This window comes from Protopterus annectens, chromosome 14.part0 (genome assembly GCF_019279795.1).
Source record: "Protopterus annectens isolate FY-2018-M chromosome 14.part0, PAN1.0, whole genome shotgun sequence".
NCBI classification, from domain to species: domain Eukaryota; kingdom Metazoa; phylum Chordata; order Ceratodontiformes; family Protopteridae; genus Protopterus; species Protopterus annectens.
The window spans coordinates 739273984-739301064 of record NC_056748.1 but is presented as its reverse complement, the minus strand read 5'-3'; positions in this window follow the sequence as shown (position 1 = coordinate 739301064).

Genomic DNA, 27081 nt, shown 5'->3' with positions numbered 1-27081 from the left:
ATCTAAGCCTTAAGAAAAAATATGTTCCTAAGTCATGTCGCACTGCAATGGTGATGCCCATTCATAAGGAGGTCCTCTCCACTGACCCAGATAACTACACCCCCATTACCCATGCTAGTCTTGTTTGTAAAGCCATGGAATGCAACATCACTGACCTCATTAACCAGAACATTAAACATTTGTTCAAGCTCAACCTGCAACAATTTAGATTTGTAAAGGGTATGCTATGCTCACAAATTTTGTGTGCTTCTCTGAGAAGGTCATGCAAGACGTGGACAGTGATCGATAGGTTCATAGGTTGTTGCTAGGCTATCGGCCAAAGAGACATTTTAAGCCTTTCCAAGATTATCCCAAATGTACCAAAATATTGCTGATGTATCAATACCCTAAGTAATTTTACGGTTATGATATAGGCTTGTACACATAGGTTCATAGGTTGGTACTAGGCTATCAGCCCTAGGGCCTATACAAGCCTAGCCATAACAATTCCCTGGTTATTTCTTCCCACATTATTATTTTCCTGGACCCCTGTCTAGCAGGGCAACTGACGTGATCCCTGGGGTGAATTTTCTTTCTCCCATCCAATCGTCAAGGTTCCTCTTGAAGAGGTCCAAAGAGGCACTCTGCTTTACATGTATGGGCAATCTATTCCAGAATCTGGGGAGTCTCTGGGTCAGGAACTTATCCCTCCAGCATGTTTTGTTTATTGTGATGACAAGGTTTAGATCCCTGGAGCGTGTAGCTCTGAGGGATTGGGATTTCTTTAAGTGTAGCATGTCCAACAGCTCTGGGTTTGACATGGCCTTGTATGTTAAGCAGAGATCGCCTCTGAGTAGACGATATGCGACAGAGTATAGCTGGAGTTTTTTAAGGCAGTCAGCATAGGGCATCTGCTTTAGGCCTGTGATTCTTTGTGTGTGGTATTTCTGAGGCCTTTCCAGTTGTTGTAGATGTCTTGAGAGGTACATACCAAATGGGGCATTGTATTCTATAATGGGTCTAATGAGGGATGAGTACAGTGGGACAATGACCTCCTTTTTTCTGGATGAAAAGCCCTTCGTGATGAAGTGTGCCACATAGAAGGATTTCCTGACTGTTGTGGCGATGTGGTTATCAAAGGTGAGACCACTGTCCACCTGTGTCCTTAAGTCTCTTATCACACTTTATGTGTTTAGTGTACTGCCACCTATATGGTAATTCATGGATACATGTTTTTTCCCAAAGGGGATAACAATACATTTCTTGGCATTGAGCTTGAGCCCATGGCTCTGGCACCAAGCATCTGTTTCTGTAAGGCCCTTTTGTAGAGTATCCACATCATTTGGGGATTCAATAATGGCTCCCAGTTTGCAGTCATCTGCAAACTTTGTTAGCCAGAGTCCCTTAGTGTTGACCTGTACTTCAGAGAAGTAGATGCCAAACAAGAGCGGCCCCAGGACTTGTCTGGAGCTGGATTTGGAGTTGGCTACTTTTACAGTGTGTATTCTATCAGTAAGCCATTTAGCAACCCATTGGGTGACATAGGGATTAATGCCCAACTTAGTAAGTTTATCTATGATTCCAGACTGGAGGATGGTGTCATAGGCCTTGGCAAGGTCTAGATAGGCTGTGTGGACCACCTTACCCTTGTCCATGGCTCTGGAGACTGATTCAAAGAAGTCAATCAGGTTCAGGAGACAAGATCGGCCCTTCACAAACCCAAACTGGGTGGGGTCCAGTGTTTGAAGGTTGCCAATGTCTTTGTTTATAAGTTCCATGATAATACGCTCCATGGCCTTGCAGATAAGGCTTGTCAGACTGATGGGACGGTAGTTTCTGGGATCCAAGGTGGATCCCCCCTTGTTGATTGGGATAACTGTAGCTCTGCGCCACTCAGTGGGCACGAAACCTGAGGTGAGGCTATGATTAAACATGACACTTAGATGAGGTGCCAGTTCATATTGTAGTTCATGTAGTACACAGCCCAGGATGTCATCTGGTCCCATGGATGCTGTATTCTTGGCTTTAGAGAGTGCGTTTTGGGGGGGTGAGAGAGGGGTAAAGTTGGCACTGAATCGATCTGCCAGGATATTGGCAATATCCTTCGGATCAGTATATTTAATGACATTCTGTTTTAGCTCAGAGCAGATCTGAGCATTGCCATTTAGATTCTTGACATAGTTATAGAATGCTTTGTGGTTGTCTTTGGAATCTTTGGCAATTTTATTTTCGTAACTAGCTTTGGAGGATTTTATGAGGCATCTCAGTTTCTTACTGAGGCTAGTAAGGGAGTTTTTTGCATCCTGGGATTTTCCTCTTTTCTGCAAAAGTTTCTTCCTTTTGTTGTAAAGTTTGTTTATGGCAGGGGACCAGCAGATTGGCTTCCTTTTTTTGGATGAGAGCATTTTAGTTCTATTTGCGATGGCACGATTCATGCATGAGAGGATGTGCTCGTACAGTGCCTTAGTGTAGGATTCAGCAGTTGAACTTTCAGTTCCCGTCTGCATGGGTGTCATGAAGTTTGTCACTTCTGACTTGAGTAGCATGAAGTTGGCTTTGGAGAAGTTTTTTATGGTGGTTTCTTTACTGGGGGGTGGGATGTGGATGTTAAGGGTGATTAGCTTATGGTCAGACCTGACTAACGAGGGGGTGACCATGGGTATGGAGCATTGATTTCCCATGTTGGTAATGACCAGGTCTAGGATATTGGAGCCCCTGGTGGGACTATGGATTAGTTGATCCAGGGCGTTGGAATTTATGAATTCCAAGAACCGCTTGCAAAGGTGTTGGGACATGAGTAGTTTTCCCAGTTAATGGCAGGGTAGTTAAAATCACCCAGTATTAGGGTGTTTGGTTCTATCTTAATATTTTCCAGTATGTTTAGAAAGGTGTAGTGAGAATCTTGGGGTATGGTGGGGGATCTGTAGCAAGCTACAATTTGGATTGCAGTCTTACCTAGTGTTAGTTGCACTTGGAGAATTTCAGACACATTGTGTTGGCCAACTAGCCTGGTGGTGTGAATATCCTTGGTGAATATTGACACTCCTCCACCTTTAGTGTTTCGGTTGTGGTTTGGTGGCCGAAAAGTGTGGTAAGAGTTGTAGCCTAGTATTGCAGGGGTGCTCTCTGGAGCCTTGAACCAGGTCTCAGTTACTGCACAGATATCAATGTTCTCCATTTTTTGGAGTGCCTCGAGAGAGTGCATTTTGAGGTTTAGACTTCTAGCATTGAGTAGCATTACCTTCAGATTTTGCATGCTTGTACCTGTTATGGTGGTGGTTTTGTCCTTTGAAGTTTGCCTAAAAAAGGCACTATAGGGGTGGCAAGAGCCTTAGCCAGTAACCTGAATCCCAGGGGCGACAGGTGCAGACCATCTCTGGCAAAGCATCGTGGTCTGTCAGTCATGTCATCCCAGGCAGACAGATACTGGATCCCCTTTGAATGACACCATAAGCTTAGCCAGTTGTTGAAGTCAATCATTTTATCCTTATATTGTGGTATCATTCTGGGCGAAGGCAGGATGCTACTCAGGGCTAGGTTCATACCTGCCTGGGCCACATGATCCAAGAGCTCTTCCATGTCTCTTTTCATGTAATCCAGGGAGGTACGTCTCAAGTCATTCACTCCAACATAAAGCATTCACAGGCGGCCGCTGTCCATTTCTCTCAGTCTTTGTCAAGAGTCACTGGTATTGCAAGAGTCAGCTCTCAACTTCACCAGCTAAGATGAGCAAACTGGCGTTATCCACTCTTTTCCACCTCTTACAGCTAGCTCTTAACAGGTGCAGTGCTGCTCTACAAGCCCAGGTCACTGATACCAGAGCCAAGACTACACACACTGCCTCATAGTCACAAAAATGACCAACCTGTATGTCTTCAAAGTTACCGGTTTTGAAAAGTACAGGTGAAGTCCCCTGAATGCCATGCCCCCCAAACTCCATATAACTTACCATTAATGTAATAACATCAGACTTTTTAAACACAAGGAGGTTTGCACAGAATTATCTCCTGCTCAGATGTAACTTTATAGGTTCATAGGTTCATAGGTTGGTACTAGGCTATCAGCCCTAGGGCCTATACAAGCCTAGCCATAACAATTCCCTGGCTATTTCTTCCCACATTATTTACTTTCCTGTTACTTTTTACTTGCTATGATTTCTGAAAAAGGCTATATAATTTTAACAGATTCCAATTTCGGTGCAAGTATTTCAATACGATTTCAGTCTAATGGAAAAGTATGTGCTAGAAATGATGTTATTTTGGCCACGATTCAGTGCTGGTAACCTAAAGTTAAGCAATGCAAGGCAACTTCAATATGTCTTTTTTTAAATCTCATCTGTCATGGTATTTTGTAATCAGAATGCCTTATGGAGTGATTAATATAAACAGTTTTTCAGTTCAAGCAGTCTACAAAGCACACCTGTATATTAGACATCACAAAATTCTATCGGAAATGTAAGTCCAGGTACTCTTAGCTGCACTGTATACGTAGCTACAGGTTTTAAAATGAGTGTCACGATAAGAAGTTAGTCATTTCGGTTTATCTCCTATTTGAAATCAATGAGATGGATATGATTTACATCTACATTCTGCGTTTTTAGTGAAAGCCTAATAAAACAAACAGACAGAAGGATGGGAGAGTCACTGACACTTTTTCACATAGGGCCTCCCCTTCGTCAGTGGCATCATCTCCTATACCCCTCTTGCTTAAAGTAATCAACTTTAGATTTTAAGGTTGCTGCATCTTAGAACAACTTAAATGTGTTTGATTTACTGGGAGTCATCAGGCATTACTGAAAAGTGTCTGATGGACATAAATGAACACCAGTAAGACATCCTTCATTGATTTTACAAAAATAGGATATTACAAATATGTTTAGAGCCTGCCAGTAATTTCAAAACAGTTGTTTCATGCAATAGTATATTAGGCAGTCTCCTCAAATGGAGGGAACAGGCATTAATTAAACAAAACATAGCTTGAAACACAGTGTTACTTACAATACCTGGCTGGCAGGTTGGCTCACACCATCCACTCTGCTTTCTTGGATCTGGCAAAGGCATTTGACAGTATGCCTCATGATGACATTGTTAATATACTCATGACCTCAAACAGTAATATCAAAGTGATAAGATGGATTGCAAAGTGACTTAAAGACAGACTGTATGTTGTCAGGGTCAGAGATGCCTTCTCAGGTAAGGAAAAGATGGCCAGTGGCATTCTCCAGGATCCCATGCTAGGCCACCTCTATTTGGAAATTATTTGTCTGACCTAAACACAGACAACAAGGATCAATGAGAGGTGTAGCTGGCTTCTGTAACACCTGGGGCTGCTGCCTGTACTCCCACCCTGCATACCTAACTACCTTCGGAAGTGCAAAAAAATAGGTCTGCTCCTTGCACTGGCAGGCACACTAGCCAGACGCTTGTCCCTTTCCTCCTGCAACAGTTCTGCAGTGGAAAAGTAAAAAAAAAGTCTATGATCTGGTGACTGGTGTGCTTTTAATGCAGGAGCCAACCAGTCAGCCATGTCTTGTTTCTGTGTCCTAGCCCCCTACTGAGGGGCAATTAAAAAAAAGTCTGCAAACAGGTACCTGGGGCCCCTGAAATGCAGGAGCCAATCAGGTCCTGTTTCTGTGCCCTGTCCCCTAACCCCCTTTGTTCAAAGCACTCAGGTTTTAAGTTTAAAAAAGCGTTTTTTTTTTAATCTGTAGTAAACCGCTTGCTACATTTGTAACATGTAGATGCTGCGGTTATTACCCCACATAGAGCACTACATTACTCAGATTTTAGTTAAAAAAAGAGAAACAATTCTTTTTTACCTTATAATCTGTAGCAAACTGTTTGCTACATGCTGTAGGTTATCCCACTCAGGGATGGCTATATTGCTCAGGTTTAATTGCAAATGCACTACTTGCTTTTAAAAGCTGTTATGCAATAAAGACCAATCAGGATAGGATGGCCATTTGAGCCTCTAACACTTTGTACCCAGGGAAGTTGTCCTCTTCACCCCACCCTAGCTACTTTACAGCTAAGTGTAGTTGTTAAATCAATAAAAGATACTAATACACTTCAAACAAAACTAATATGCATTAATTACCAGTGCACCAAAAAAAGGGCTCAATCTAAATGCTAAGAAAGCAGCAAATTTCTACCACCTTTTATATCAGTGATACCCCATAATCCAGTGAGTCAGTGCTCAGGGACTTGAGCACCTAATTCGATGGCTCCCTATCCTTCAATCACCGTGTAGCAACTGTAGTCAGAAAATCCTTCATCATACAATTAATCACAAAGGGTATCTCATTATTGTGTAGGTTCTTGAGGGGAGACCAGCGCTGTGTTTTCTATGACCTCCAGGATTCTATTATCCAAGACATCCTCTGTCTCTGTACATCAGATAGGCAGCACTAGAACAAGAGGTCTCAGTTTACATCAGGTAATAAAGCTAAATGGAGAGATAGGTCCATTACCCAGTGTCTCCCCTTGCTCAAGAATAGACTCCTCATGCATATCAAGCAATGAAAATGCATGTCAGCTTTAAAACATATGCCGTAAAACACACTCCAGGACTTATAGGCTTTGCCCTCCTAGAAAACGTTGGTAGTGCCTGAGGGTGGTTTTTGGTAATGCACACATGGCCTCTGGTTGAATTGTGTTGTATTTCCTATGATTCATATATATATATGTGTGTGTGTGTGTGTGTGTGTGTGTGTGTGTGTATATATATATATATATATATATATATATATATATATAATATATGTCTATGTATACACACACGCATATGTGTGTGTGTGTGTGTGCATACACATTTCTGCAACAATAAGCCTCAGAATAAATGCTAAAGCTTATGGATACTTTAATTTATTAAATTGTCTAAACAGAAAACACTGCAAGGTTAAAACTGATGAAATGCAGAGTTGCACACAGCTCTTTTGACATGTTTCCCAGCTGTTCATGTTTGTTGCCAAACCACTTGGTCATCATTGTTTTATGTTCTCCAGCTGGACATAATTATATAATTGTGTAAACTATACAAGCTGATATGCCCAGAAATCATTACTGTATTAATGTTAGAATGTGTACATATATGTCAGTCTAGATTGGTTAGTTCTGTGAAAAAGTTACTGTGAGAAGATATTGCTGTGTAATATTGCTTGAAAATTTTATTTGATAAGAGATTTGTCATACTAAAAAAAGGTTTTAGTCATATTTGCAGAGTTCTCATCTTTCTGTAATGGGGAGGATTGGAAAACACACAGTGGTGGAAGATAACTCACACAAGGAAGGGGAATACCAGCATGGGGAATAAGGTGGGTATTCCACTCCTGACACCATGCTGCCCAGCCATATAAAGTGTAGGGTTGTGGCCCTGTGGATATGCTGTAAGGGCCATGTTAAAGGAGATGCCATGCACACTTGAGTAGTAGTGACACTTATGCAATCCAACATCCCAATGAGTGCACTATATTGTACCACAGGCAGAGCAGCAATCATTTCTAGTAGACACAGATATTAGCAGTTGCTTGGCAAACACCATTGTTATACAGCAAGGCACACAACATGGGTGTAGAACAAATGCCAGGAGTACGCCAGGTGATGGTCTCACAGATTTGGGCATATAGTGAGTGATGCATGGGCAATATACCTCCACTGTCCCATTTCCATGCTCACCCACCCCAATCCCACACTGCCCACATGCTAGTGTGCACAATGTGGCAACCACCCTGCATGTCAGCCACCATTAGTTAGTGAGTCTGCTGTCCAAGCAGAGTTGGTCGTCTTACACAAATAAGAAATGGGTGTCTACCACAAATATGTGGCAGCACATGTATGTATTAGGGCTGCACTGGGAATGTGCAAAGCATCATATATCTACAGGATTTGTACTACAGTTGAAAAGACTGGGATGTAGCTGTTTCACTGCTAACTATAATAATTATACCAATGGTTACTGCTAAGCTGCTTTGATATAGTCAAATAATAAATAACATGACAGTGAAAAGTACTTACTCTTGTGCTTGCAGATATGTTTCATTCCTCTCTGGTTGAGGAGTACACTCCTCAATATTTCCTCCCTTGCTAAAAAACAAATGCAACAAATGTACCGCACACATGCACACACACACACACACACACACACACACACACACACACACACACACACACACACACACACACACACACACACACACACACACACACACGTACTTCAAGAAAGAACCAATTTACCTATAAGGGAAATAACAGGTCAATTATCACCACTGCAGACTTACAATACAATTCAGGTGTGCTCTCTCTCTCTCTCTCTCTGACCTCTCAAAGGGTCAGGATGGCACTTTCCATCAGTAACATGATGCCAGCACTGGTCACCATTGTGGCTTATGTTAGTAACGGAAATCACCACCCTGACAATACTATGCAAGGCACCCACTTTATTCTGGGGACCTTCATAAGAGTCCCCATTCAGGTGGTATCTGTACAGCAAGTGCAGAAAGATCTTACTTTCTTTAAGGCACTGCCTGGGAGCTCTACCACCATCAGTGCCCTTGGAAGCCATGGACATTGAATAGGATATATTCCGGAGAAATATGGTAGCCTGTTAGGGTCACACTCATTGCTGCTATTGGCATATGATGTACATCATGAGGCAGCTATGTAGACTGACCAGTTGTGCTGTCAACTCTATACAGCATTAAAATACATGGCATGGCATAATGTTGTTATGTGTGAAGGATAATGGCAAGGAAACATTGTGCAAGCATCACAGTATCCACATTTGTTAATATGTTTGTTCTTCTGTACCTCTACAGGCCATAGTACCAAAGTATATTTCTTCAAGTCCCTATGTCTCTGTGAGGGTCAATGCCCAGACCAGACATGGTCACTGTGTAGATACTCTTGTGAGTTCATGTAGCTGACCAAGCCTCTTAGCTTGATACTGGTGATTCATATGACAAAGTAAATGTGCAATTCACAAATATTCAAATGAGGCTTATTAGCATTATACCTGCTATTAGAGCACTGAAATTGCACAATAAAAGCAGCCAGAGTTTGCCTTAACATGCAGCAGAGGACTGCTGGTTAGCAAACTGTAGAACTGTTATTCTGAAGGTTACAGAAATTTCTACAAGCAAGACAAACTTAAAAAGAGGTAAGTGAGTAGGTAATGACATTTGTTTCATTTTTGCTCTTCCAATACGGCTTTTCTCATGTTTTGCTTGATGACATACATGACACTTTAATACTGTAAGGGCTAAGGTAATAGGTGCAAATGCCAACAATAGTGATACCTGTGGTGCCTGTATGCAGGACTGTGGTGTACTGCCATGGCAGGGAAAGTTAAGGCAATGCAGAGGGTTCAGTAAAACACAGTTCTGTGGTTCGTGTTCATATATGCTATTCAGTTAACCTACTCTAAGCTGTAGGTTGAGGACCGTGTATGTTACAGTCAGTGTTACTTTGCAGGTCTATATCAGATAATCAAACTTTTAAAAGTTTAAACACCATATGGTCAAGACCATATGTTCGAACACTTAAAAGTTCAAAAAAAAAAAAAAAAAAACCCAGAAAAAAAAATACTTGAAAGCTTAAGCAGGGGGGCAAGCCCCCTTGCATCCCCCCTGCTCTTTAACTATACCAACTCCGAGATCACACTACAGTGCAGACAATGGAAAACATCCATTGCTGCACTGTACGGGGATCTCCATTGCAACGTTCAAACTTTTAAAAGTTCGATCATATGGTGTTGACCATATGATGTTTGAACTTTTAAAAGTTTGACAACATGATAGGATCACATAATTTGCAAGTATTGAAAAGTATTCTACTCACTGATAATTAAACATAGAACTGTTACAAAATGCTGTGGTGTCCTGTATTGGAGGACTATCTCTGTCAGGTGTGTAGTACACTGTGTGCATGTCTGGAGGCTGAGACCACTGACAAAATAGTTGTGAGTGTAGGGTTGTGGATTAAATGTCTGGAGGCTGAGACCACTAGCACAGTAACTGCGAGTGTAGGGTTGTGGGTTAAATGTCTGGAGGCTGAGACCACTGACACAGTAGCTGTGAGTATAGGGTTGTGGGTTTTGTTTGGGGTGGTAGGGATCCAATGGATTCTGCAAGGACACACGTCTAACTTGTATCAAGAATCCCTGTATGGTGATATTTAAGCCTCTGCCTTTTGTACCACTCTGGGTCATCCTCTTTCTATTTCTGTACTATACCATTGTATGTTTGGCCTGGGGTACTTTTTTTTTTTTGTTCTAGGGAGCAATTGCCTCTACACATACCCACATAGGGGGACCTACACAGACAGCAGTTACATATGTAAGTCATTCTGTGCTCTGTGCAGTTCTTCATAGTGGTGCCTCCCTCAACATAATATTGAGGAGTTAAACCAATAAAAAGTCTTTTTCAATCCTCCTCAAGCTGAATACTGAAAAAAACTCTTCGGTGTTGCAGCTGTAACAAGCAGCTTAGAATAGTTGCTACCACACTCACACACTGAGTGCTTCTGCCATGACCACAAATGCAGAATCAATTATTTATAAACCCACCAGATTCTCACAAATCAATTCCAGTACAGCACTCACACACTGTCAGCATCTGCCAATCATGCATCCTTACAGCTTGCTGTCAGGCCCCTTTGCCTTCTCACCGCTTGCTCTCAGGCCTCTTCTCCCCACAAAGTCCAATACTTTGTGATTAAGCAGTGAGCCCAGATACACTGTACTTCATAAGACAGAAAAGGTGGTAAACACTGTCAGTGATATCCTCTGCTGGGCCTATAACACCTTTGCTGGCAGGCGGAGTAACAAGATGCATATCATAACAGCTGTAATCCTCCACATTGTACATGGAAGTAGTATTTGTCTATGTGGCCTATGCACATACAAATTGCATGACTTGTCTAACATGCAACCATGTGCACACTCAGTTTCCTATTACAGATACTTTGACATCCCTGCCCTATGACACTGCAACATCCAGAGAAATGCCACACTTTACACAGATGTCAGCAGTAAATGTGGGTAGGCCCCCATCAATGTTGCAGTTGAACAAAGAAATTGATGACAATGGCTTTTTGCAGATGTAGCTAAGTAGAGATATACTTTGTGTAACTTTGCAAGAGCTTGCACATATATTTCTTCACTTATTCAGGTTGTCATGGACAGGGTTGAGATGCTTTATGAAAGTAATTTCTACTATGCAGAGAATGACATCCTACTCAGGCCCTCCATGAGCATAGTTGGCAGATGGTCTGTCATAAGATCTCTGATTGACCTTTCCATGAGCGTGTCTGGTTGTACATTATAGAGGACATCAGTGCTGTCAGTGGCCAAAACTGGACCTATGAGAAAGTTCGAATAAGGGTCACCAATATGGTCACTACTTGACACAGAAGCAGAGAGCCCTGGTAGGGGTCCACTGACAGAATCATCTGTGGCAGGCAAAGAGGAGTTCCTGGCATCTCTGCCTGGATGTAGAGAGAGTTCTGGTATCTATAGTGGAGTGCTAGATGTTGGTGCTGAGTTGTACATGACACCACTAATATCCTATGGTGATACTCTAGATGGGTCTACCTGACTATGAGGTGTACATGGTACCACTAATATCCAATGGTGATACTGTAGGTGGGTCTGTCTGGCTATGGGGTGTACATGGCACCACTAATAGCCAATGGTGATACCCTAGGTGGGTCTGTCTGACTGTGAGGTTTTATGTGCATTACTTGTCCACTCCATGGTTACAGAACTTACAATCATATCTTCTTTATTTTACAAGAACATTGTGACTGCAGGTCCAAAGGCCATTTCCCCAAGGTATGTCAAACATTAGTTATCTGTAACACTGTGTTATATAAGAGTAGTGTCACTGGTTTGCAAGTGCTTGGGAACAGTTCACCCTTAGAGTGGGCAGTTTTTGATGTTTTTACAACTGTTGTGTCATCAGGGCCCTTCACCTAAGATGTAGGTTGGCATGAAGATGGGGAGCTCTCTGGGTCTTCTAATGATGGCAGCTAAATCCCAGCATAGCCAGGGGTCAAGGTATTAGTGGTAGACTCAGGCAATATCATGGCTGCATCTCCATGCCCTCCCATGGACAAAGCTCCTGTGTCTGTACAACTCACTCCCCAGACCCAGGATGCCATCCAGGGACAGAAAGATGCTGCCACATCTGCCTAAGGAGTGGCTGCATCTCTAGTGACACAGTCCCCCTTAGTTGCTGCTAGCTCTGTTGAGTAGGCTGATGACCTCAGGTGCTGGAGTTCCAGTCCCCTCCTGAGTTGAGTATCTCCATGACCACCACTCAGAGTTTGTACAGGGCCATAATACAGGGATAGACAGAAACAATTACAGTCATAGCTGAGATGGTCAGGATAGTACATGGTCTGTGTGAAAACCTCTGGAAGTATGTGGACCACTTGTGCAACATAATGGGCATGTGCATAGGGAGTTTACACACTGCAGGTATTCCGGTATGGTACCCATAACAACTACCATACTTCCCATGGCTGTTCCATCTCCACCTCTGGTGGGAAGGCCCACAGTTGGAGGGGGAAGGCATGATCTAGGGACCAGTGGAGTCACCACCTTAACACCACCAACCTGTGATGAGGGTAATACAAAGTGAAAAGGAAGTACACATGGACAGGGAATTTGTGCAGAGGCCACTAGTGACTTGACCCACCATTCCCACTCATAGAGCACTCCATCCTGTGCATGTGCTGTGCCCTTCCCTAGAGAGGATGCTGTCATGAACAGGGTCAGGCATAGACAGTGCATTCATTTGCCATGAGTGCTATACACACACACACACACACACACACACACACACACACACACACACACACACACACACACACACACGACCTAGTGCTGATATTGCTGACACTTATCATTGAAGCCCTCCCCTCCTATGCATATGATGGCAACTGTACCCTGACCTTAGTACTCTGTAACCTGGGTAGCCTCTCCCTGATGTACAGTATGGACACGGTATAGCATATCCTGTGCATAGTTTTGCATGCATCATTTCTGCTGTTATAAGTACTTCTTATTCTGTCTCATAGTTCAACAAATGTCAAATAAATAAATAGACAGATAAATAAATAATAGTTATAAACCAGTTACTGCTTTATAGTCAGTGCCATGGCATACTGCACTCACCTCCTTCTGGCATATTCATCCTCTGCTGCCAGCTCTACCAGAAGTTCCTTAACAGACATCTCTTCTGCTACTAACTCTAAGGCTTCCTCCTTTCAGATGCCCTTGCTCTGCTGTTACTATTTGCTTATCAGCATGTTATGTAACTACCCACATTGCAAAAATTTTTACTGCATAGTCCAGGGTCATACTCAGTGTATCACTAGAGATACCCAGATAGTAGAAGAAGGCCTTTAGCAGGCCAAACATGTTTGACAATAATTTGGGTCTGTGAAAGGACATTATTATATGCATTCTTTGCCATGGTCTATAGGTTGCTTATTGGTGTCATTAGCCATGGCTCAAGGACATATCTGGCATCACCAATAAGATGGTCCTGTAAAACAATCACCCCATACAAACCAGTGGTATAAGCCTGATGTGTTCCAGATGTGGGAATCATGGGCTATTCCAGTGTGGCCCGCTGACATTTTGTATATTATACACCATGCATTGCCAATCCCATGGCAGTGGATAGAGTGGAACCTCTTACAGTTGATATACTTTTGTCCCTGCTCCCCAGCTGGAGCCTTTATTGCAATGTCAGTGCAAGCAGTGGCTCCCATTACTGGTGCATGTGGTATGGAACACAACTACCTCCTAGATATCCAAGGGATTACATGGATCTGGGTAAATGCCATGCACATCCCACATATTTGACTCATGTGTACATTCTGGTCAATCCCAATTTATTTTTTCAGGCTGAAGTTTCAGTGAATTTAGATTCAACAAAACTTAGAGGAAGCTTTTTTTTTTCACTGTACTGTGGTAACCCAGGTATGACTTTGTATTGCAATGAATCACAAAATTCTTTATAGATCACGTGGGTCTTTGCACTTCACGTCATGTTTTTTTACGATCATTTAAATATTTATGAAACCTCAGGATAGTACTGATTATTTTTAAAATTTCAACTGCAGTTGTGCTACTGTACTGTGAAAAAATGTGTATGTCTGTGTCTGCATGGGTCCACAAGTTGTCTGTACATTTCACTAGAACTGAGTATTTTTATAATTAATTTAATGGGGTCCTAAAGAAAGGAACAGTTCAGTGTTACTAAGTTATTCTACCTTTGAAGGGACATTTGAAGTTCTGAGATGTAAAGGGTCTAAGTGTTTGTACATATTTTTTTTATTGTTTTTACTGCAGCTATCTGCCATTAGCCAGGTACAGTAACTCCCTCCTCATCCATCCAACTCCACCTGGCCTGACCTCTCCTTGACTTTCACCTTTGCTCAGCATGGAAATCTTTAGTGTAAGCAAATAAGGAAAGTGTGGACATCAGGGTATCCTTGTACTGTTCCATTCTAACAGCTAGGGAGGGCTTTTTTTTTGGTATGCCTGGCTCATTGTCCCATACACACTACCCAATGTGCATAATATACACACATTTTACTGTAACAAAGTCCATGGTCTCATCCAAGAACTTGTGATCTTTGGCTGTAAATCTCCCTGTCCCCCACACGATAGGTGAGGTGTCAAAAATGCTGCCTTATGCTGTCTTGCTGGCTGACTCCCAGGACATGGACTGAGTACACTAATTAAACTCATGTTGCTTGACTCAAGGTTAGGAGTCCTTCCATCTTTGTCATGGAGCAGGCAATGCATGTTTGTTTCAAATGTCATCTCCTTGTGAGGCTGGTGATATCTGTAATATCAACTGACATGGCTAAGTTTGACAAGTTGCATATTTTGTATGTCTTCTACGGCTCCACTCAGCATTGCTTGGTATATTGGTGTGCCCAAGAAATTTTTAATAATAATATTGAGGCATGTCATGCAGACTGGGAGAAGAAATTATGTTTTAGACATTCAGTCCTGTTACTGTCCAGAAGCTTGTTACTTTGGAATGAAGCTATGATATTTTCAGACCATTCTGTATTTCAGAAAGATAACTGTAACAATTTTTGTGTCAGAAAAAGGTAGAATTGTGAGCCAGAGCTTGCAGTCCTACATGTAACATCACACAGCCAGCTTCAGAAGTAAAACAGTTACTAGATGGCTAGCACAAGTTGAGATGTCCTCTAATGATTGCACTTACATGGGAACTAGCATGGTGAGAGGAGGTCTCCCTATACGGTTGCTACATTTTCATCCTTACGTTTACTGACAAATAAGCCACTCATTCCACTGAACAAAAACACACCCCTTGCCTAAGGTTTTTTACACCCCTTTTAGCAGGCCTCACCTAGAAGCCGCCATTTTTAAATGCTATACATAGTGACTGCAAAAGCAGTCTTGGGTGATACGGAAACCTTGACAAAGTTTTTCATGGCGCTCCCTAACCCTGTTATCTACTGACACCAGCAGACATCCTAGTACCCCACTGTTTTCCTTCCATTTTTACCACCTCGTACTATGCAGAATACCTTTGTTTTGTTTGTTTTACCAAACTTTGTTTTACTTGTTAACTTTTTCCTATATCCTTTTAACACATCCTAAATAGCCAAGGCTATACTGTAAGAATTATCAGTGAAAGAAATTAAGCCACCAGAAGTTCTGGGGTTCTAAAGGCTCTGAGGTATAGTTTAAAGATTTTTCCACAACCTTTGATCCAGTGATGACTTGAACAAAAATCATGACTTGAGAAAGTAACTATTTTTTTTCTTTAAAAAAATAAATAAATACATTATGGCCAAGACTAATGTTCACAGAAGACAGCACAGTAGTTACCAGTAAAATGAATAGTAGTTACCCATAAACTAAGAAGAACATGTTGGTGAAGACACATAAATTACAGTTGGATTAATTGCCTGCCTAACAAAAGCACACATTTTTGTGTACCCCTTTGGTGTTAATTGTGATAGTAGTAAAAGGAGAAATAGCCATAGTCATATGTTTCAAGTTGCTGCTGTTATTCATCTACACAGCATGCCTCATCAGCCCTAATCCCAAAAGGCAGACACCTTTAATGTACCCCTTTGAAGACAAAATAGGATGAAAGTGAAAGAACAGAGTAAGACATATTTCTATCAATTACTGTCAACTGTATGTATGCAGTATGCTCCTTACCCCTACACCCAGAAGATAGCCACGCATGTGTGTGTGTGTGTGTGTGTGTGTGTGTGTGTGTGTGTGTGTGTGTGTGTGTGTGTGTGTGTATATATATATATATATATATATATATATATATATATATATATAGATAGATATGATTTTATATGTGAAACAAGTGAAAAAAATAATACTCACTTTAATTCATTTCGACCTGTTGCCCCTACACAGTGCACTGTCCCTAGAAAGCTATGGTGACATTCTGTGAATAGCTCTAAGGTGTAATTTTCAGGAAAGTTAAAAAAATAATAATAACCACTCTGTCCCAGCCAGCACATATAGAGGCATTCAGTGCTCACCTCTGAAGTTTAACTTTGAAGAAAATTAAGAAATAATTACTGCAATATCCCTGCCTATCTTCACCCCCACTAACTGGAGAGATCTCTGTGCCCAACTCTGAGCGGGATCAGTTTTAGACTTGGTGGGGTCCATAGCAGAGGATATTACTAAGAAATTTATATAGCCAGGAATGACAGCCTCCAGATGCTCTGAGGAGTATCTAGATGTTCCTGGATGCATTCTTTGCCTTATTTTTACACTACCCAGCTTTTTATATACATATCCTCCAATATTTTCATACACACACACACACACAACATGCTTTATACTGGTAAACTTGAAGAGCATCAGTTTGCCTACAGTACAGTTTTGGGGTATTGGAATAATTCAGATCACCTGAATAAAACTCATACAAGCATAGGGGAGACCATACAGACTCCACACAAATGGAGTCTCAGCCAAGACCACAGACAGGAAGATAAGTATTGTGGGATGGCAATACTTTTCAGTATGCCTCTGTACCAAATATGTTTTCCTTTCCCACAAATCCAACCTAGACCACCGAAACATAGTCACTTACTGTGTACAATGCTGATGTGTAACTGTGATAAAAAGTGAAAGAAATTATGGCCAAATTTTTGGTCTTATATACATACACTTTAACCCCCAGATACACATACACATAGTACAAGTGTAAAGTACAGTAATGATTGTTTTATACAGCATTTGAATCCAAATTGGAAAACCAAATTAAACAGTGAGCATTTTAGGAAATATACTCCAGAAATGTGTTTGCTCTTAGAATCAATGGATTTCCTGACAGAGACCCTGATTTTCAGATTTCCTGACAGAGACCCTGATGTTCTGACTGCAGGAAAATTTCCTGATAAGTGGCAACCTTAGTCCTCCGTGCAATGTAACTTAGAACTGTAAAGAATAATCCAGATGTCATGCGTCAGTGCATGCTCTGTACAAACTATAATACAATATGTCCTTTAGGATGATGCTGAATAATGGAAAGCCTGCTTTAAGATGTGTGCTGCAAACTGTTGGATGACTGCCACCTGACAGCAGCTTAGTCTTGTATAATGTCCAGAGAAGAAAGCTGTCATATCAGGTAGTAAGAATTAAAGATGTCAAGAAGCTGAGAGGTCCCTAATGAGGTGGAACAAAATGCAAAAGGAATAGTCAAGTGCAATAAAGAAAACAAATATTAGTGTCAGAAGAGCTGAGATATCATACTAGGAGTCATATCATATAAATAAAGCAGACACTAAGAAATATCAAATCACATAAGATATGGCACGGCACTTCAGCACATATCTATTACCTAGACAAATGGAACAGTAGCAGACAGACACTAGAATGCGTTTTCATACACATCTGACTACAGCATTTGCACTATGTACTAAGTTCCAAATAATTTACTCAGTTGGGAAATAATTTTGGCACTGAAAAAATACCTAATTGATGTGTCAGCTCTGCACTCTGTTTATTTAGGAGTGAACATAGAGAAAGAGCAGCCATTACTTAAGTTCTTAAGCAATGTATGCCATGTGTGCAGCAGACACAGCTCTCATCTGACTGAAACATGGGTTATTGAGTTAAAATTAGTTAGCAACATACCCTAAAAATATATTCTGTTGATGTTTAACATTCCTTCAGATTTAATCACAAGTTGCAGCAAAAATTTCAGATGAAGAAATTGTCTCAGACTATAGTAACAGCATTTTACTTACTCCGTCTAACATGCCTACCTCTCATTGTTTTCTTGTATAATGAACTGAGGTTTAGAAATGAGACAATTTATCTTATTATACTTTTATGTTCATTAGAAAGGCAGAAATACATGTCAGTTAAATCTCTTAAGTTAGAATTCTTGGCAAGATGAGTGTTATCTAAGAGCTAAACAATGCCATTTATTTGGTTGTTTGTAGAATTGGTAAGTGAAGCTATAGCTATGAGCCACACCAAAGGCAGATAAATTATATGAAAGCATTTTTATATATATGTATGCAAATAAGGTAATGAAATTCACATAAATGAAATTCTCACATAACATTCAAGTAAATCATTATAAAATTCTTAAGTAAAAGGTGTAGTAATTACAAGAATTCATTAAAAGAATGGTCCCATCCAGAAACCAACAGTTTATGGCAGCTTAGTATAGAGGATTATGACAGTTAAAGCCGTTGAGTTTCATCCTGTAGTTCTACTCAGTGCCCCCCTTTTTATATTGCCCCCCCATCTGTATGCCATCAGACACCCTTTTGCCATCCTTTGGTTTATTTGTTCCTCACAGAGCAAGAACCATTCCTAGTACATTATTTCCAGTGAGGAGAGAACAGATCATATGGGGCCATCATGCTTGCACCCATCAAGGTTTTTCTGCTTTAAGTTCCTAATCCCACCTCCTGGTGCCTGAAATAGGTGTCTGCATCACCACAAGGGCCCCCTGTGCCTTCCTATGATGTGTGCATGCCTATGAGGGCAAGGACTACCATCTCTGGCTTTGGACAACCACACTCACGTATCCCCACTCAGTGGCTTTTTCTACCTGCATTCTTCTGCCTGCAAGGGACTAAATCCCATCTAGAAATCACCATTCCTCTCCCTCAAAATAGGCAAGCTGGTAATATTTCACTCCTATCCTCCCTCACCTGTTTTTTGGCACTTAAGTTGCTATTTGAACCCAGGACATCAGAGCTACATCCTCCTCCACCACAGAGCTGGGCACCTCAGTCCTCATTTGGATACTGTGTGACACTGACCAAGACACTAACCAGACAGTGCTCACAGGCTGCCCCTGAAAAAAAGACAACTGGACAAACTGGGTACACCCAATTAAAATATATATAAAATAATAATAAAACATAACCACCTCTACACTGTTCTACAAGGTTGTCATTTATATCCAAAAACAGTGAGCTGAAGGCTGTTATACAGATGAAATTCTGTTTTTCAGTCAGTTCTGCATTCTCCTACAGTGCACTTGGAATCTTCATTATATGATAAGACCTAGATACTATAATTTATTTTATTTTGTCTCTGCATTTACTTATTACATTTAGTCATAAGGTAAGTGCAGTGAATAATTTGCTTCTCATCTATATCAGTAGACCTTGGTCTTTCCTTTTCACCGAATCACTGGGATTTATGTTAAGTTTAATCTGAAATTGCTTTTTGGTACAGTTAAACTTTCTTCCAGGTAATCTAGTTAAATTAGTCTTTACTACGCTTTCTAAATGCATTTCCTAGTAATTTCCTCATTGCCCCCCCCCCCCCCCCCCCAGTATTTTGCTAAAGTGTAGCATTGGCTCTTAGCTGTACAGTAATCTATGACTAGTAATTCACACCTGGCAGGCTTGCATCAGCTTTCCTGTATCTAGTCTGGACTACAAATCCATGTGTGTTATGCAGGCTATGGCAAATTCCTATACCAAGTACTGCAAGATAATGAGAAACAGATGAATTATGACACAATCAGTCTGTGTTTATCCAGATAAAGCTGTTACGATGAAAACCAAAACACTCTTAGAAGAGGAGGATGGAGATGTCCATTATAATTAACATGCTAAGTTTTAAGTAACTTAATTTGGTAAGTCTTAACTTATTTATTCAGCTGATTTTCTGGTGTGTTTCATCAGCTCATGGTTAATCCTTTACCTGCTGGTGCAGAGTGTACTTGGAATAAGTAAATTATTGTACTGCTATGGATTGCAAGTGTAATTAATTTGGGAATAACCAGAAAATGGTGACAAAAAAATGGAAGTTAACCAGACATAAATGTGGAAACAAGATGCAATGCTGGAAGTCGACATTATAGCCCTGCTTCTGGGTGTAATGCACAGTAATGTGATATATATTATGTGCACTCCATGCTACTATGATCTGTGCCCAGTGGACAGCAGTTTAGCAATCAGTAGGCATAGCAACATTTTGTGAACTTTCCAGACTGTCTCAGGTGCATTTGAAACAAAGGTCTGTTGTCAGAAGGATAGTTTTAAGGAAACTCTAAAAGGGTAGAAAAAACTGTTTCAAACTGAACTGGTCTCCTCTTCTCTTTTCTTTTCTAGTACTGACTGACCATCTTCTGAATGGCCACTCCAAACAGACCAAATTCACTGAGACGTCAGTCAAAGCTGCCTGATGTCTTCAGTATGCCCAGCTGTGTAGACATTCATGGAATCTGTGACCACAAAGGATGAAGCATCTGCTTTCTCAACTGCTGAACCATAAGCAACCAGCCATACATTCCATGATTTACAGTTTGAACTTCAACTACTACAGTCTTACCCTCTAGGATGGTATCCAGAGTGTCAGCTAATTTATCCAAGATAGTCTGTGCTAGCTGTTAATCCATTGCACTGACAGCTGAAAAACCTTACAGACAGCAAGGTGCAGATATTTTTGCTATACCTGTTAAGCAGCCTAGACTCCCCTTCTTGTGACCAAATGGCAAAACACCATAGCTTTCTGGCTATATCTGCCATTAGACTCAACATCCCAGAATAAGTGTTGTTATGCCTATGCAAATAGTGCAAGTGCAGTTTACAATTTTCATTTGAAATGTACTGTATGTAAGTTTTCACCAGCATCAAATACTAAAAGAAATGCATTCTGTCCGTGGCAGCATGCCGCTATTTTTTTTTTTTATTTGTAATATATTATATGCCATTTGGACAGACTGCCCAAAACTTCCAGAAAGAACTCTGTGGCATTTAACAAATCATATGATACAACACATGGGATATTCAATTACATAAAACTGGCAATAATGTAACAGTACATTTTTTGAAGCATGTATACAGTGTATCTCAAGTTTCATTTTTCAATCGAGCACCTATTTGTAAATTTTCTGTAACACTGTGGAGGATAGTTTTGTTTTTAAGATATTAAAGTTTGAGGCCAGGATTATATGCACGTTTAATACCATTAAACCCTTTGAGATAAATAGAAAAGATCTCAGCAATCAGAAGACATAACATTTTGTGACCTTTCCAGACTGCCTCAGGTGCATTCAGTGTTCAGAATGATAAGGAATAGTACTGTATTAGTCTGCATGTTTAAAACAGTAATATTCAATATTTTAAAATATTAAATAAAGTATCTACTGATTGTTTAAGTGAATAAACTGGTATGTGTTTGTCTAAATAAAGAGTTTATGTTGATTCTCAGGGGAATTTCAGCTGAGTTAGTCAACTATTTGATATTATATATTTTTTTAGTCAGTTTGCATATTCAAGGTGCTCTTCCAATGGTTATTAATGAGGTATTTGAAGTGTGTCTCTTCCTGATACCCTCCCTGTAGGAAGAATAAAATCTCCTTGTTGAAGTTTCAAGAAGTTTAATAAGTTAAATTGGTAGCTGGACAAGTGCTCGTGTTCTAGAGGGTTTCAGAAAGAGAGTCTCTTAGATCTGCTAGCTAAAATTATTTTATCTGGTCTAATCCTTTATACTCTGTTTCATTAGTCCTAACACCCTCCAAGTCACAGATGGAATACCAGACCTGACTTGAGTTTTCCGGATTACCTTTTGTATGTCTTTATAAAAATGTAGAGAGCTCCTTTCTGTTTACTTCCTGGTGGCCTAGTGATTGACAAGTTTTCTACCCAATCAGCTTATCAGATTTGCTTATATACTCTGCACTTCTTTAGTGAACATAAAAAGAGCAGATGTCTTGCATCACACATTGACATGAAAACACAAAGATGGGCTTTGTGTGTCTTTGCATGATACAGTGATACTAGAATCCTTGTCAATTAATATTTCTAAAGGGGAATATAGTATCCTCTTTTTCATTTAAAAAAAAAGACCTGTGCTATACGGTTTGGCTTGCAAATACTCCTGAAGTCCCTTTCACTTACTATTGGATAGCTTAGCCAATTTTTAAGTAATTTCAGCACCAACTTTAAGCAGATGTCCATTTTTTTATTTTGTAACTTTACCAGCTGTACTGCTTAAGTGATAATCAGCTGATTGCCATCACAGTATATGGTCATTCTGTTTATTTATTTAGTATAAGTTACTACATAATTTTTTATTAATTTTTATGGCTCCACTTGCCACTAGGTTTGGTATTTTCTACACAGTGAATTCAATTATTATTATTTTAAATTTCAGACTATATTGATTAGTTCACTTTCTCATGAGGGATGTTGCATTTAAATAATTGAATAAGTGAAAGTTTGCGAGGGGCCTCACTCTCACTTTTGCATATTCTAGCCTTAGCTGATATTATTTCCTTTGTTGTTAATATTATTCCTGGATTCAAGACTGTGTACTGGAGCGGTGCTGATTTTTATTCAGGAGAGCAGTGTTCAATAGTTATCAATTTTCCTGTTTTATTAAACACTATAGAAATGATACGGTAAAGTCTTGCAAGTTGGCATTGGCACTTAATTTCCCAATTTCACTCTTTTGGATGATTTGTACTTTAATACAGTGCAACTATTTTGCTAAAATAATGTTAGTTCTTATTACACAAATACTATACTACTGCTAGTGGTCTTGGTATATTTGTTTAGATTTTGTACTGAGATCTAATTTCATTTGAGCAACTAGTCATTTTCAGAATGGATAATTTTAACAAGTGTGAATTAGAAGATTTAGTACAAAGTTTTTAGTTGAGTGCACCTTATGTGGTTAGTGTATAAAGAATTATGAGTTTAGTTCAGGTAGTAAGTCCTTAAACTGTTTCAAGTTAACTTCATTGATCAATATCCTGAAGGGTAAAAAATAGCGAGGGTTCCACTTGTTTGTGTAGTAATAGTAAATCATTATGCACCATTACTGATTTTTTCCACAAATAAAAATAAGACAAGGAAAAGGGGTAATACTAACACTCAGGATAGTAAGAGTGAAATCCCTATGATGAATAAAAAGAGGAAAAAAATATTACTAAGGGAAAATAAAACACTTCTGACATTAACAATGAGGTTGCATATGTTGAAGTTCACAGAGCAGGGGAAAATATTCAGATGTCAGTAACACCATGGAATCACATGTGGCTGTATTAGGAAATACATTATCTCCATTAGAGAAAAGTCACATAGTAAAATTAAAAATAGATGATATGGTTAAACTAGACATTGATCCCCCTGGTTTTGTTTACTGATGATTCCAATAATCAGGACTTTATTATAACAGGTGACAAGATAAGCTTTCCCTCACCAGATGCTTTGAACCCTCCTACTAACAGCAAACATGATCGGAAGGATAGCACAGAGAAAGACTTTATAGTCAAGAGAACAGAGGAGGAAGATTAAGCATAGGGTTCTGAAGAGCACATGTCATAGCAGACATGGTATAGGCAGCTTGAATCTTATAACTGATTTTAGGGGAAATAAAAGTTTAAAATAATGGCTTATATTTTAAATACATTATTATCATTAAAGATATATCAACAGGGAAATAAACAGTTGACTCCTTCCTAAAATGATCAGCCAGAAAAGTTTGAGACATCCACTCTGATAAAGTTGGTTTTTCCTTTCCTTGAAGTTTAAAGCTAAGTAACATCCCAAACATCCTGGGAAGACTTTTCCATGGAAAAATAAAGTACAACATATAGTCATTCATATAGGTATGACCTTTATAATGCCTCTCTGAAACTCATAAAATATTCAGTGGTATTTGCTCTGGAGAATATGTAGACATACCATGTTCAGGTTGCCATCAGCAAACTAATTCCATCCTTTAGATGGAATGAGTACTTGTTCACCAACAGGCACACCTTTTTAATATATGGCTTCCTCAGTTGTGAGTTGTGTAAAACATAAAAATAAATACTCACTGGGAGGAATCCGTTATTGATCAAAGAATATTTGCAAGGGATAAATTACACGTAAGTCTTTATGGTGCTGTTTTTTGACTATTAAGATTTCAGACCAGCTTGTTCCATTTTTAGGGATTTTACAAATGCGAAATTAGAAGAAATGGATTTAATCACTTTCTAAAGTGTTATTTTCTATAATGCTCATAATATCAACAAACATAATGAATTGAAATATATATTATATCAAGATGTTTACATGCTGTTATTATAATTTTGGAGGCTTGAACTCTTCTGGTATTAATTAAACTAGGTATGTAATGTATGAAGGTTTTGTGAGAAAAGAAAAGAGGTGGAGAAATTAGGTTACTTGCAACACATATCCATTCAATCCATCCTAATTTCTAGCCATAATTATTTGGAAATTCTTACTGTAGGCATACTTGTGTTAAGGGATACTATGTGTTTAATTATATTTTAAAAGTTATATTAGAAGTCCAAGTGTGAATCATTGCAAACACCAATAATTCCTTTCATATCTGGCCAGGAATATTCACCTTGTATATTAATGGCAGATTTCAACTATAAATATATAAAACTAGAAGGATTATTCAGCTCTATCTTGATTTAAAGAAGAATTTGTTGATATTATTCTTCATTCATAGTTTCACTTGGGTTGCGGATGTAAGTACTGGAGGATGCAATTGATTTTACTTAGTTGCTACTAATGTTGAGAATGTAGTTGTCAATATACAAGTGTGTGAAACCCTATGTCAGTCAGACCATGTTTGTGTCTTTCGGCTTTTCCCAGTTAGGGGTCGCCACAGCAGAACTCCGGTCTGCTAATGATTGGCAGTAGAGTTTTACGTACTGGCTTGCTGGGCCTAACGCACAACCTTCAACGAAGGAACGCTCATTCACGCATGTCGCCACACAGAAGACGCTCTGACTGAGAATCGAATGGGCAACGTCTAACTGTGAGGCAACAACGCTACCGCAGCACCACCACCGCTCAGTCAGACCATAATGTAGTTTAATTCCAAGTAAAAGATGCAACTCATACTTATAAAAATAAACAGCTATGCTAAGATTAATTTTGTTAAGATACAGGATGACCTCAACTCCATTGATTATCTTTCTTTTTGTAACAATAAGGACAGACTATTGTTATGCACTTTTTTAAAACATTCTTGGTGATAATGTAGAATTTGTACCCAAATTCAAATACATTTCCTCTACAAAACAGAATGGTGGAGTTCAAAGCTTATAAAATTGTATAAGAAAAAAGAATCCATCACATCTCCACAGAAAATGTAAAACAAGGAGAAATAAAGCTAAATTAAACCAAGTCAGCAAAGAAACAGGAAAAAAGTTAAATATGAGTGAAGGCTGGTTAGGTCTGAAAATAAAAAAAGAATATTAAAACTACATAAATTCATACAGGAAGTCTAGGAATCCATGACTAATCCTGCTACTGGGGAAATCAAACTTTGGCTAACCCTAAGGTTATAGTGTATTCAATGATCATTTTATAAATAGAGGAATGAATGCATCTGTCCAAATAACACCTCACTTTTTGAGAAAAAACACCCTTCCTTGGGCCCTGATAAAATTTTGCTGTCAAATCTTAATACTGAACTGAACTAATTGTTACCAATTCTTTTTATTAATTTAATGCTGATGAATACTTTATAACTTTTTTAACACCTATTTATAAAAACAGAAAAGCAACTGGTATTTACAATCATAGTCCAGTTAGACTCAGGCCAGTTTTGTGTAAATGCTTTGGATGGTGATTATTAGAATTTATGGGGAAAACTGAATTATTAAAGAAACAGACATGTATCAATATGGTTTTATTAAAGGGCAATCGACACTCGCTAATATGATGGAATTCTATGACCAAGTTACCCTGGCTAATGAACTAGGTCTGATTTTCCAAAGAACCTTTGTTTGATTATTCGCCTGGTGGCACAGTATTTAAAACATTATTTGACTATGGGTATAATTCACATTTGATATACTGGATTTTGAAATGGCTGACAGAGAGAAACCAAACTATTATTATTATCCAGGGTCAAACATCACAGTATTTACAGATTTTATGTGGAATACCACAAGGCTAGGGTTTTGGGTCCAATGTTATTCAATTTAATTTTTGCTGGTTTTCCAAAACACAGGTCTTGCTGGCTAAATATGGATGCCAGTGATTGCAAGACTGGCTTCACTACTGTCAACAGTAAGGATTTACAACTAGAAACTGAGTGTCAGAGTGTCAGAATCTAGCATTATTTTCAGTATAGATAAGTGCAAAATATTGTTCTTTGGAAAACTTTCCATCAATGGATCACTTACACTCAAAGACTCCATATTAGGAGAAGTTTCAGGTTATAAAGATGCTGGAATTACAAAATCAGGCACTCTATAATTTTGCCAAACATATAGATATTATAACAAACAGAGCCATGAGGCAGTTGAGGTCATTATTCGGGAACATTTTCACAAGAGATGTAGATGGTATGTCTAAGAGTTTTAGGACATTTATTAGGCCCATCTTGGAATATAACAATATAGCTAGGCAGCTTAATTGTCTCAAGTCAGTTCAAAAGAAGTTTACTATCAGTATCAGACCTGAGGTGCAAAGAAAGATGTGAAGAACTGAACATTTACTCAATACGCAATCAATATTATTGAGGTAAATTAATATTTAGCTCATAAAGCCTACCTAAATGAAGAAGTATGAGTGGCCTTAAATTCAACAATATATAAATATAATAAAACTCAGAGAC